The sequence below is a fragment of the Moschus berezovskii genome, chromosome 26, assembly GCF_049115385.1.
Source record: "Moschus berezovskii isolate FMDL1 chromosome 26, NW_MosBer_1.0, whole genome shotgun sequence".
Classification (NCBI taxonomy): domain Eukaryota; kingdom Metazoa; phylum Chordata; class Mammalia; order Artiodactyla; family Moschidae; genus Moschus; species Moschus berezovskii.
In genome coordinates, this window is record NC_142485.1 from 49,690,583 (window position 1) to 49,704,526 (window position 13,944).

The following is a 13,944-nucleotide window of genomic DNA, read 5'->3' on the forward strand; positions in this document are numbered from 1 at the left end:
AAGTCTGAACGTCATGAGCAGAAACACCATGCCCCTGAATCACCACTCCCCAGAATCAGACACAAAGAGGTGTCAGCAATCGGTAAGAGGTATCATGGCTTCCCTTAGGCTTCACTACTCCCTGTTGATGGACAAAGTGGTACATTGTGATGTCTAAGACCCCAAGGCCACTATTGGCTGGGGAGTGCCTAGGTGAAAAATCAGATTGAAGGGTGTGGCTCCTCATTGTCCTGAGTAGGTATATATAGGGGGGTCAGAGGCAGAGATTCTGGGTTAGCCCACTTTGTGGGATCATCATGACTAAGGGAACCAGGAAGCCAGAGAAGCCAAGAAGAGTTGCAACACGGTTTGCTTCAAGGATGAAAGGAAGAAAGACGACTGGTTGTCAACGGAGGTACAGAGGCAGTGTGAATGTAAGATGACTCCATCTATGCTCCCCATGTTCTCCATTGACTTTGCTGCCCAAGACCTCTACACTTCCCTTGCCTGGCACAAAAGTCCTCATCAGCCCACATCTCTTTTTCACGAAATCTCCCTTGCAACTCAGTTGTTATTCTCTTTCCTCAAACCAATCACTTCTCTTCTCTTTCCAGGCACAAAATATGACCATGAGGGTCAGAAGACCTCTACAAGGGACTTTAAGAAAGAAAATCCGATCATATGCCACTCAGTCGAAGAAGGTGAAGAATAAAAGAAAACCAAACTGGTTTTTCTGTTCCTGTGTACGTAAAACACTGAATCAACACCGAAAAAGTTACCAAAATATGAGGCAGAGTCCAAGAAGGAGGCAGAATCGAAAGAGAAGGTAAGATCAGCCATCCCAGAATGAGAGACCTTGGAGAAGCACAACCTGGGCAGCAAGTAACCGAATAGCAAAGATCAGACATTTTAGAATTGTTTCTCTAGACGACTGCTTTCTTAGAAATGACCAACCAGGAAAAGACTGACTCTCACACTAACATAGTAAACTGATGGCTGCCATTAAAATAAACATCAAATGGTGAAAAGATAATATTTGTGTGTGTGTATGTGTGTCTGGGTGTGTGTGAATTTTCTGTTGGGAAGGGAGGGGAGGGAGAAAAGAGGTGGGCACCTGAATGGGAAGGGTTGTGGAGTCCCGGAATTTGGGGAACAAACCCTCAGACCCCTGTTAACCAGAGAGTAGAGGTCTGGACTGGGACAGGAGTCTGCACTGAAGATGAATAAGCCTGCCTAACAATTGATGTCAGCGGCAAGGTTTAGGCTTGTGTGGTTACTGCCTTTGTTTGGGGTGTGGAATGACATTAGGGTCTAGATTGCCAGAACCCAGATAGGAAGAGGGTTCAACATGGGGATGGTGAATGTCATACTTCCCCTGAGAAAAGCAGGCAGAAATCACCTCCTGGCCACCTACGTCATAAAGAGCTTTGTTGCATCACTCGCCTATGCTGTCAGCTAAAGGTGCTCAGGAGGCACAAAATGCTGATACAACTAAAGCCCACAGCTAGCATGCCCAACGATTAAAATAATGTTTGGAAGGAACACTGTTCTCCTAAGAAATTGATGGGAGCAGTGTGTTCCCATGGTCGGGGCAGTGGAGGTGGCCCAATCCCGGTGCATATTACAAACAGGATCACCACAGACAGATAATTTTTTGGTTTGGGGGGCACCATGCAGTTTGTGGGATCTTAGTTCCCTGACCAGGAATTGAAAACTTCTGTGTTCCTTGTTAATTTTCTGTTTAGTCTATTTATCCACAGATGTGAGTGGGGTATTAAAGTCTCCCACACTTATTGTGTTATTGTTAATTTCCCTTTCATAATTATTTGTCTTTTTTCCTTCTAAAACCTTTTCTTTATTTTTATTTATGTTTTATTTTATTAATTTTTTATTGGAGGCTAATTACTTTACAATATTTTATTTTTAGTTTTGCCATACATTAACATGATTCCGCCCTGGGTGTACATGTGTTCCCCATCTTGAACCCCCCTCTAACCTCCCTCCACATCCCATCACTCTGGGTCATCCCAGTGCTCTAGCCCCGAGCATCCTGTCTCATGCATCAAACCTGGACTGAGGATTCATTTCACATATGATAATATACATGGTTCAATGCCATTCTCCCAAATCATCCCACCCTCGCCCTCTCCTACAGAGTCCAAAAGACCGTTCTATACACTTTGTCACTTTTGCTGTCTCATATACAGTGTTATCGTTGTCATCTTTCTAAATTCCATATATATGCGATAGTATACTGTATTGGTGTTTTTCTTTCTGGCTTACTTCACTCTGTATAATAGGCTCCAGTTTCATCCACCTCATTAGAACTGATTCAAAACTATTCTTTAATTGGCTGAATAATACTCCATTGTGTATATGTACCAAAGCTTTCTTATCCATTCATCTGCAGATGGACATCTAGGTTGCTTCCATGTCCTCGATATAATAAACAGTGCTGCAATGAACATTGGAGTACATGTTTCTTTCAATTCTGCTTTCTTTGGTGTGTATGCCCCAGGAGTGAGATTGCTGGGTCTTATGGCAGTTCTATTTCCAGTTTTTTAAGGAATCTCCACACTGTTCTCCATAGTGGCTGTACTAGTTTTCACTCCCACCAACAGCATAAGAGGGTACCCATTCTCCACACCCTCTCCAGTATTTATTGCATGTAGACTATTGGATAGCAGCCATTCTGACTGGTGTGTAATGGTATCACACTGTGATTTTGATTTGCATTTCTCTGATTATGAGGGATGTTGAGCATTTTATCATGTGTTTGTTAGCCATCTGTATGTCTTCTTTTGAGAAATGTCTGTTTAGTTCTTTGGCCCATTTTTTGATTGGGTCGTGTAATTTTTCTGGAATTGAGCTGCAGCAGCTGCTTGTATATTTTGTAGATTAATTCTTTGTCAGTTGTTTCATTTGCTATTATTTTCTCCCATTCTGCAGGTTGTCTTTTCACCTTGCTTATAGTTTCCTTTGTTGTGCAGAAGCTTTTGATTTTAATTAGGTCATTTGTTTATTTTTGCTTTTATTTCCAAAATTCTGGAAGGTGGGTCATGGAGGATCCTACTGTGATTTATGTCAGAGAGTGTTTTGTCTATGTTCTCCTCTAGGAGTTTTATAGTTTCTCGTCTTACATTTAGATCTGTAATCCATCTTGAATTTATTTTTGTGTTTGCTGTTAGGAAGTGTTCTAGTTTCATTCTTTTACAAGTGGCTGACCAGTTTTCCCAGCACCACTTTTTGAAGAGACTTTCTTTACTCCATTTTATATTCTTGCCTCCTCTGTCAAAGATAAGATGTCCATAGGTGCGTGGATTTATCTCTGGGCTTTCAATTTGTTCCATTTGTCTATATTTCTGTCTTTATGCCAGTACCATACTGTCTTGATGACTGTGGCTTTGTATTAGAGCCTGAAGTCTGGCAGGTTGATTTCCCCAGTTCCATTCTTCTTCCTCACGATTGTTTTGGCTATTCGAGGTCTTTTTGTATTTCCATACAAATTGTGAGGTTATTTGTTCTGGCTCTGTGAAAAATGTCGTTTGTAGCTTGATGGGGATTCCATTGAATATATAAATTACTCATTTTCACAATATTTATTCTTCTACTCCACTAACACGGTGTATTTCTCCATCTATCAATGTCCTCTTTGATTACTTTCAGCAGTGCTTTATAATTTTCTATGTATAGGTCTTTTGTTTCCTTCGGTAGATATATTCTTAAGTATTTAATTCTGTTTGTTGCAACAGTGAATGGTATCGTTTCCTTAATTTCTCTTTCTATTTTCTCATTATTAGTGTATAGGAATGCAAGGGATTTCTGTATGTTGATTTTATATCCTGCCACTTTACTGTATTCATTGATTAGCTCTAGTATTTTCTGGTAGGGTCGTTAGGGTTTTCTGTGTAGAGGATCATGTCATCAGCGAACAGTGAAAGTTTTACTTCTTCTTTTCCAATTTGGATTCATTTATGTCTTTTTCTGCTCTGATTGCTGTGGCCAAAACTTCCAGAACTATGTGGAACAGTCGTGGTGAGAGTGGACACTCTTGTCTTGTTCCTGACTTTAGGGGAAATGCTTTCAGTTTTTCACCATTGAGGATAATGTTTGCTGTGGGTTTGTCATATATAGCTTTTATTATGTTGAGGTATGTCCCTTCTATTCCCACTTTCTGGAGGTTTTTTTTATCATAAATGGATGCTGATTTCTGTAGGCTTTATCTGTATCGATTGAGGTAATCATATGATTTTTATATTTCAGTTTATTAATGTAGTTTATTACATTGTTTGATTTGAGAATATTGAAGACTCCTTGCATTCTTGTGATAAAGCCCACTTGGTCATGATGTATGATCTTAATATGTTGTTGGATTTTGATTGCTAGAATTTTGTTAAGGATTTTAGCATCTATGTTCATCAGTGATATTGGCCTGAAGTTTTCTTTTATTGTGGGAACTTTACCAGGTTTTGGGATTAGGGTGATCGTGGTCTCGTAGAATGAGTTAGGAAGTTTCCCTTCCTCAGCAATTTTCTGGACGATTTTGAGTAGAATAGGTGTTAGCTCTTCTCTAATTTTTTGGTAGAGTTCAGCTCTGAAGCTGTCTGGACCTGGGCTTTTGTTTGCTGAAAGACTGCTGATTACATCTTCTATTTCCGTGCTTGTGATAGGTCTATTAATATTTTCTATTTCTTTTTAGTTCAGTTTTGGAAAGTTGTACTTATCTAAGAATTTGTCCATTTCTTCCAAGTTATCCATTTTATTGCCACATAATTGTTGATAGTATTCTCTAATTATCCTTTGTATTTCTGTATTGTCAGTTGTGATCTCTCCATTTTCATTTCTAATTTTATTGATTTGGTTCTTCTCCCTTTGTTTCTTGATGAGTCTGGCTAGTGGTTTGTCAATTTTATTTACCTTCTCAAAGAACCAGCTTTTGGCTTTGCTGATTTTTGCTATGGTCTCTTTTGTTTCTTTTGCATTTATTTCTGCCCTAATTTTTACGATTTCTTTCCTTCTACTTACCCTGGGATTCTTCATTTCTTCCTTTTCTAGTTTCTTTAGATGTAGATTTAAGTTATTTAGTTGAATTTTTCTTGTTTCTTGAGGTTTGCCTGTATTGCTGCGAATCTTCCCCTTTGCACTGCTTTTACAGTTTCCCAGAGGTTTGGGGTTGTTGTATTTTCATTTTCTTTCATTTCTATACTTATTTTGATTTCTCTTTTGATTTCTTCTATGATTTGTTCGTTATTCAGCAGCGTGTTTTTCAGCCTCCATATGTTGGCCTTTTTAATAGTTTTTCTCATGTAATTGAGATCTAATCTTACTGCATTGTGGTGAGAAAAGATGCTTGGAATGATTTCAATTTTTTTGAGTTCACCAAGGCTAGATTTATGGCCCAGGATGTGATCTATCCTTGAAAATGTTCTGTGTGCGCTTGAGAAAAGGTGAAATTCATTGTTTGGGGCTGAAATGTCCTATAGAGATCTATTAGGTCTACCTGGTCTATTGTATCATTTAAAGTTTGTGTTTCCTTGTTAATTTTTTGTTTAGTTGATCTACCCATAGGTGTGAGTGGGGTATTAAAGTCTCCCACTATTATTGTGATGCTGTTAATTTCCCCATTCATACTTCTTAGTAATTGTCTTACATAATGCAGTGCTCATATCTTGGGTGCATAAATATTTATAATTGTTATATCTTCTTGGATTGAGCCTTTGATCATATCTAGTTTCCTTCTTTGTCTGTTTTCACAGAGGTTGTTTTAAAGTCTATTTTATCTCATATGAGTATTGCTACTCCTGCTTTCTTTTGGTCTCTATTTGCATGGAATATGTATTTCCAGCCCTTCCCTTTCAGTTTGTATATGTCCCTCCTTTCGAGGTGGGTCTCTTGTAGACAACATATCTAGGGGTATTGTTTGTGTATCCATTCAGCCAGTCTTTGTCTTTTGGTTGGGGCATTCAACCCATTTACTTTTAAGGTGATTACTGATAAGAATGGTACCTTTGCCATCTTTTTTATTGCTTTTGGTTCAAGTTAATGCACTCTTTCTGTGTTTCCTGTCTAATGAAGTTCCGTTAATATTTGTTGGAGAGCTGGTTTGGTGATACTAATTTCTCTCAGCTTTTGCTTGTCTGTAAAGGTTTTGATTTCTCCTTGATATATGAATGAGATCCTTTCTGCGTATAGTGATCTGGGCTGTAGGTTACTGTCTTTCATCACCTTTAGTATCTCTTGCCATTCGCTCCTGGCCTAAAGAGTTTCTGTTGAAAGATCAGCTGTTATCCTTATGGGGATCCCTTTGTGTGTTATTTGTTGCTTTTCCCTTGCTGCTTTTAATATTTGTTCTTTGTGTTTGATCTTTGTTAATTTGATTAATATGCGTCTTGGAGTATTTCGCCTTTTGTTTATCCTGCTAGGGACTCTCGGGGTTTCTTGGACATGGGTGATTATTTCCATCCCCATTTTAGGGAAGTTTTCAACTATTATCTCCTCAAGTATTCTCTCATGGTCTTTCTTTTTGTCTTCTTCTTCTGGGACTCCTACGATTCGAATGGTGGGGCATTTAACATTTTCCCAGAGGTCTCTAGTATTGTCCTCATTTCTTTTAATTCGATTTTCTTTTTCCCTCTCTTTTTCATTTATTTCTACAATTCTATCTTCTAGCTAGATTATCCTGTCTTCTGCCTCTGTTATTCTATTGTTTGGTCCCTCCAGAGTGTTTCTGATCTCATCTATTGATTATTCATTGTATATTGACTCTTTTTATTTCCTCTAAATCCTTATTAAAACTTTGTCGCATCTTCTCAATCCTTTTCTCCAAGTTATTTATCTGTAACCCCATTTTGATTTCCAGATTTTGAATCATTTTCACTATTAAAATTCAAAATTCTTTATCAGGTAGATTCCCTATATCTTCCTCTTTTGTTTGTGTTGGTGGGCATTTATCCTGTTCCTTTACTTGCTGGGTATTTCTCTGCCTCTTAATCTTACTTATATAGCTGTGCTTAGGGTAGCCTTTCCGTCTTCTGACAGTTGGTGGAGTTCTCTTTATTATGTAGTTTTCTCGCTGTGTGTAGGGTTGGACAGGTGGCTTGTCAAGGTTCCCTGGTTAAGGAAGCTTGTGTCAGTGTTCTGGTGGGTGGAGCTGGATTTCTTCTCTCTGGAGTGCAATAAAGTGTCCAGTAATGAGTTTGAGATGTCAGTGGATGTGGTGTGGCTTTGGGCAGCCTGCATATTGAAGTTCAGGGCTATTCTCCTGTGTTGCTAGCAAATTTGTGTGGTATGTCTTTCTCTGAAACTTGTTTACTCTTGGGTGGTGCCTGGTTTCAGTGTATGTATGAAGGCATTTGATGAGCTCCTATCAGTTAATGTTCCCTGGAACAGGAGATCTCTGGTGTTCTCAGGATTTGGAGTTAAGCCTCTGCCTCTGTTTTTCGGTCTTATTCTTGCAGTAGGCTCAAGACTTCTCCATCTGTCACATCCAAAGCAGTTCTTTCTGTTTAAACTCTTCTGTTTGCTTGTCTCTTCCATGTCTAATTCCCGCCCTGATACACGGGTGCGGTGGTGGACATTTTAATAGGCTCACCTGTTCAGACATGCTGTAGGGAGGGAGGGACACTGTTAGAAAATATCCCTGGTGTCTGTGGGGAGTGCGCACAATGTCTCGGCTACACTGGGATTGCCCCTGCTTGCGGTGTGTGTGCTTTCCTTGTTTATGCTGCTCAGGCTCTAGGTTGCTCTGTCTGGAAATGTCTGCTGCTGTTGCTGGGTTGCATGCACTTCCAAGATCTGAGCGGCTCATGTTTAGATCCTCGGATACTCCACAAAGGTGCAGACTTGGTTGGGCCTGCGTTTTGTGCCTTCCCCAGTCCGAGCAGCTCAGGTGACCAGGCATTTGGCGAGCGACTTATCACCTCCCCGGCCCCTGCCACTCGGTTTTCTGGGTGTACAACCGGCGCACTTTCTCGGGTGGATATCAACTGGACTGAACCCAAGAAGTCTTGGTTATCAAGGAAGCCTGCCTGCAGTTTGGTATGGGAAGCTTCTCTGGGGCCGTGGCTGCCCCTTCTGGCACTGGCTGCCCTCCCTGCCTGTCCCAGCGGGGGCTGGGGGATGGGCTGATCACAGCCAGCTTGCTCTGCTCAGTCCTTTGTTCTGTGAGCGGGGCTGCTGGAGTCTTATGGTGGGGCTTTTCTCCTTTTCACAGGCTTTTTGCCTTTTAGCTGCACAGTCTGCTTAGCTGTCTCCCGTTAATGGCCTCAGATTGCCCTCGGGGTGCTCAGGCCTAGTCTTCTCTCTAAGTGCTGCTGACGCGTCTCCCTGTCCAGCCCCCGCTTGCTAGTGGGGGGTGCAGGCAGTTGCGCTGCTTCTCAGCTGAGAGCTTCCTCTGAGCACTTAGTCTGTGGGTTTTAATTATTTATTTCTTTTCTCTCCCAGTTATGTGGCTCTCTGAGGTTCCAAGGCTGCCCACAGACTGGTCAGTGACTGTTTCTAGGTGTTTGGAAACTTCTTTTTTTTTCCTTAAGCCTCCATTCATGGGACGGAACTCCGTCTTTCCCTCTTTTGTCTTTTTATCTTTTATATTCTTTCCTACCTCCTTTCGAAGACAATGGGCTGCTTTTCTGGGAGCCTGATGTCCTCTGCAGGCATTCAGAAGTTGTTTTGTGAAATTTACTCAGCTTTCAAATGTTCTTTTGCTGAATTTGTTGGGGAGAAAGTGGTCGCCCCGTCCAATTCCTCCGCCATCTTCTAACTTCCCCCCCTTTCATAATTATTAATATTTGTCTTACATATTGTGGTTCTCCTGTGTTGGGTGCAAATATATTTATAATTTTTATATCTTCTTTTTGGATTGATCCTTTGATCATCATGTAGTGTCCTTCTTTGTCTCTTTTCACACATTTGTTTAAGTCTATTTATCTGATATGAGTATTGCTACTCCTGCTTTCTTTTGGTCTCTATTTGTGTGGAATATATTTTTTCAGCCCTTTCCTTTCAGTCCATATGTGTCCCTCTTTTAGAGGTGGGTTTAATGTAGACAACATATATACGGGTTTTGTTTTTGTATCCACTCAGCCAGCATTTGTCTTTTGGTTGGGGCATTCAACCCATTTACATTTAAGGTAATTATTGATAAGTATGATCCCACTGCCACTTATTTTATTGTTTTGGGTTCGGGTTAATACCCCCTTTATCTGCTTCCTGCCTAGAGAAGGACTTTTGGCATTTGTTGGAGAGCTGGTTTAGTGATGCTGAATTCTCTCAGCTTTTGCTTTTGGGTAAGTTTTGATTTCTCCTTCATATGTGAATGAGATCCTTGCTGGGTAGAGTAATCTGGGCAGTAGGATATTTTCTTTCCTCACTGTAACTATGTCATGCCATTCCCTCCTGGCCTGAAGTGTTTCTATTCAAAGATAAGCTGTTATCCTTGTGGGAATCCCCTCTGTGTTATTTTGCTGTTTTTCCTTGCTGGTTTTAGTGTTTGTTCTTTGTCTTTGATCTTTCTTAATTTTATTAATATGTGTCTTGGGGTGTTTCGCCTTGGGTTTTTCCTGTTTGGGACTCTCTGGTTTTCTTGGACTTGGGTGATTATTTCCTTCCTTGTTTTAGTGAACTTTTCAACTATCATCTCCTCAAGGATTTTTCAAAGGTCTTTGTTTTTGTCTTCGTCTTCTGGGACTCCTATGATTCGAATGTTGTGGCGTTTACCATTGTCCCAGAAGTCTGTGAGATTGTCCTCATTTCTTTTAATTCGTTTTTATTTTTTTCTTTCTGTTTCATTTATTTCTACCATTCTATTTTCTATCTCACACATCCTATTTTCTGCCCCTGTTGTTCTAATGTGGGTTCCCTCCAGACTGTTTTGGATCTCATCTATTGCATTATTCGTTACAGCCAAAGATGGAGAAGCTGTATACAGATAGCAAAAACAAGACCAGGAGCTGACTGTGGCTCAGATCATGAACTCCTTATTGCGAAATTCAGACTTAAATTGAAGAAAGTAAGGAAAACCACTAAACCATTCAGATATGACCTAAATGAAATCCCATATGATTATACAGTGGGAGTGAGAAATAGATTTAAGGGACTAAATCTGATATATAGAGTGCCTGCTGAACTCTGGACGGAGGTTCGTGACATTGTACAGGAGACAGGGACCGAGACCATCCCCATGGAAAAGAAATGCAAAAAATCAAAATGGCTGTCTGAGGAGACCTTACAAATAGCTGTGAAAAGAAGAGAAGCAAAAAGCAAAGGAGAAAAGGAAAGATATAAGCATCTGAATGCAGAGTTCCAAAGAATAGCAAGGAGAGATAAGAAAGCCTTCCTCAGCAATCAATGAAAAGAAATAGAGGAAAAAACAGAATAAGAAAAACAAGAGATCTCTTCAAGAAAATAAGAGATTCCAAGGGAACATTTCATGCAAAGATGGGCTCGATAAAGGACAGAAATGGTATGGACCTAACAGAAGCAGAAGATATTAAGAAGAGGTGGCAAGAATGCACTGAAGAACAGTGCAAAAAAGATCTTCATGACCAAGATAGTCACGATAACGTGATCACTGACCTAGAGTCAGATAACTTGGAATGTGAAATCAAGCGAGCCTTAGAAAGCATCACTACGAACAAAGCTAGTGGAGGTGATGGAATTCCAGTTGAGCTATTTCAAATCTTGAAAGAGGATGCTGTGAAAGTGCTGCACTCAATATGCCAGCAAATATGGAAAACTCAGCAGTGGCCACAGGACTTGAAAAGGTCAGTCTTAATTCCAATACCAAAGAAAAGCAATGCCAAAAAATGCTCAAACTACCTCACAATTGCACTCATCTCACATGCTAGTAAAGTCATGCTCAAAATTCTCCAACCCTGGCTTCAGCAATATGTGAACTGAGAACTCCCAGATGTTCAAGCAGGCTTTAGAAAAGGGAGAGGCACCATAGATCAAATTGCCAACATCTGCTGGATCATGGAGAAAGCAAGAGAGATCCAGAAAAACATCTATTTCTGCTTTATTGACTATGCCAAAGCCTTTGACTGTGTGGATTACAATAGACTGTGGAAAATACTGAAAGATATGGGAATACCAGACGACCTGACCGGCCTCTTGAGAAACCTGTATGCAGGTCAGGTTGCAACAGTCAGAACTGTACATGGAACAACAGACTAGTTCCAAATAGGAAAAGGAGTGCGTCAAGGCTGTATATTGTCACCTTGCTTATTTAACTTATATGCAGAGTACATCATGAGGAACGCTGGGCTGGAAGAAGCACAAGCTGGAATCAAGATTGCTGGGAGAAATATCAATAACCCCAGATACGCAGATGACACCACCCTTATAGCAGAAAGTGAAGAGGAACTCAAAAGCCTCTTGATGAAAGTGAAAGAGGAGAGCGAAAAGGTTGACTTGAAGCTCAACATTCAGAAAACAAAGATCATGGCATCTGGTCCCATCAGTTCACGGGAAATAGATGGAAAAACAGTAGAACAGTAGAAACTTTATTTTTTGGGCTCCAAAATCACTGCAGATGATGCTTGCAGCCATGAAATTAAAAGACGCTTACTCCTTGGAAGTAAAGTTATGACCAACCTAGATAGTACATTAAAAAGCAGAGACATTACTTTGCCAACCAAGGTACGTCTAGTCAAGGCTATGGTTTTTCCCGTGGTCATGTATGGATGTGAGAGTCGGACTGTGAAGAAAGCTGATCGCCGAAGAATTGATGCTTTTGAATTGTGGTTCTGGAGAAGACTCTTGAGAGTCCCTTGTACTGCAAGGAGATCCAACAAGTCCATTCTAAAGGAGATCAATCCTGGGTGTTCATTGGAAGGACTGATGCTAAAGCTGAAACTGCAATACTTTGGCCACCTCATACGACGAGTTGACTCACTGGAAAAGACTCTGCTGCTGGGAAAAGTTGGCAGCGGGAGGAGACAGGGACGACAGAGAATGAGATGGCTGGATGGCATCACCGTCTGTATGGACATGAGTTTGAGTGAACTCCAGGAGTTGATGATGGACAGGGAGGCCTGGCATGCTGTGATTCATGGGGTCGCAGAGAGTCAGACACGACAGAGCAACTGAACTGAACTGAACTGATTGCATTATTCCTTTTGTATGGACTCTTTTTTTCTTGTAGGTGCTTGTTAAACCTTTCTTCCATCTTTTCCATCCTTGTCTCCAGGCTATTTATAACTCCATTTTGTTTTCAGGATTTTGGATCATTTTCACTATCATTATTCGGAAATCCTTATCAGGTAGATTCCCTAACTCTTCCTCCTTTGTTTGGGTTGGTGGGCATTTATTTATTCATCTCTATGTGAAGAGTTTACAGAGGCAACCACATGTTTGCTTACTCACAAAGCAAGGCAGAGGAAACATGTTGAAATTACACAGGATGCTGGCTGCTTCGCCATAACAATGCCAGGTCATAACCTAGCCCACTCTGAATGCCTATTCCTAACCCTCTTATTTCATAGAATGCCGCTTCCCAGAGCTATGGCAAAGACTTCCATGGCTGAGAAGAATGTACAGGGGCTTGGAGTGGATCAAACTCAGATCTGGCATACACCTGAACAAGTTGAGAGCAGCCATTACCAGTGCTTATGGAGGTGGCACAGTGGGAGTATCTGGAACTCTGACTGGTGTGCTGGGACTGTCCAAGTATGCACCCAAGCCCATATTGGCCATGGCTTCTTGCTCCAGCACCTCGTTCTTTTCGGGCAGAATTTCCAATGCTGTAAGGGGATACAGCACACATTTACATGAGATGGAATCAGCATGGACCTGAAACTCAGGGCTTCTGTACCATCACCTGGATACTCAACCTAACTCCCCAATAAACAGGGTTGGCTAATGAGCACAGGTGAAGTCTCGACTCATACCTGGCACTGGTTCTGGACCCTCTATTTCTAGTCCCACCTCTCACCAAAGTGAGAGTTGCCAATACACAAGAAGCAAAATTAATCTGAAACGCAAAATTATGGAAATCGCCCAATAGGAAAAACAAAAGGAAAAACAAGTTAAAAAGGAGAACAGTTTAAGAGACTTATAGACAATATCAAGTATACTAACATTCACTTTATGGGGTCATCAAATGAAAAGAGAGAGAGAAAGGTGTCAAAAATGTGTATATAACTTGTTGAAAGGGAAAAAAAACTTGCAACCTATAATACTGTACCCAGCAAGATTATAATCAAGAATTGGAGAGAAGAACTTCTCAGACAAGGAAAATCTAACAGCTTATCCATACTAAACCAACTCGGAAAGAAATATTATAGAGCCTTCTCTAAATGGAAAAAGAAGTAAAAATCTACAGAGAAGGAAAAAACTCCCACCGGTACACAAAAACACATAGTAAAGGCTGTGGATCAACCATATAGATAATCTAGTATGAAAATTAGAAGACAAGTGAATCGCAAATTAAACACTAAATATATTAAACACCTTATGACATCAATGGACACAGCATCCTGATAGAAATGCGATAAGAAAACTGTAGTATTAAATTACAAATTAGAGTAGTTGAACTTAACAGATACCTACAGCATTTGTTGCTGTTCTTCAGTTACTAAGTTTTCTGACTCTTTTGAAACTCCATGGGCTGTAGCCCTCCAGGGTCCTCTGTCCATGGGATTTCCAAGACAAGAACACTGGAGTTTATTGCATTTCCTTTTCCAGGGGATCTTGCTGACCCAGGGATCCAATCTGCATCTTTTGCGTTGCAGGCAGATTCTTTACCTGTGAGCTGCCTGGCATAGTCTATCCCAAAATAGCAGAAGAAACACTTTCAACTGCGCAGAGGACATTTTTCAGGGATGATCAAACGATAGGCCACAAAACAAGTCTCAACATATTTAAGAAAACAGAAATTATATCAAGCACTTTTTCTGACCACAATGGTACAAAATAAGAAATCAATTACAGGAGGGGAATATGGGAGAAACACAAACATATGGAGAC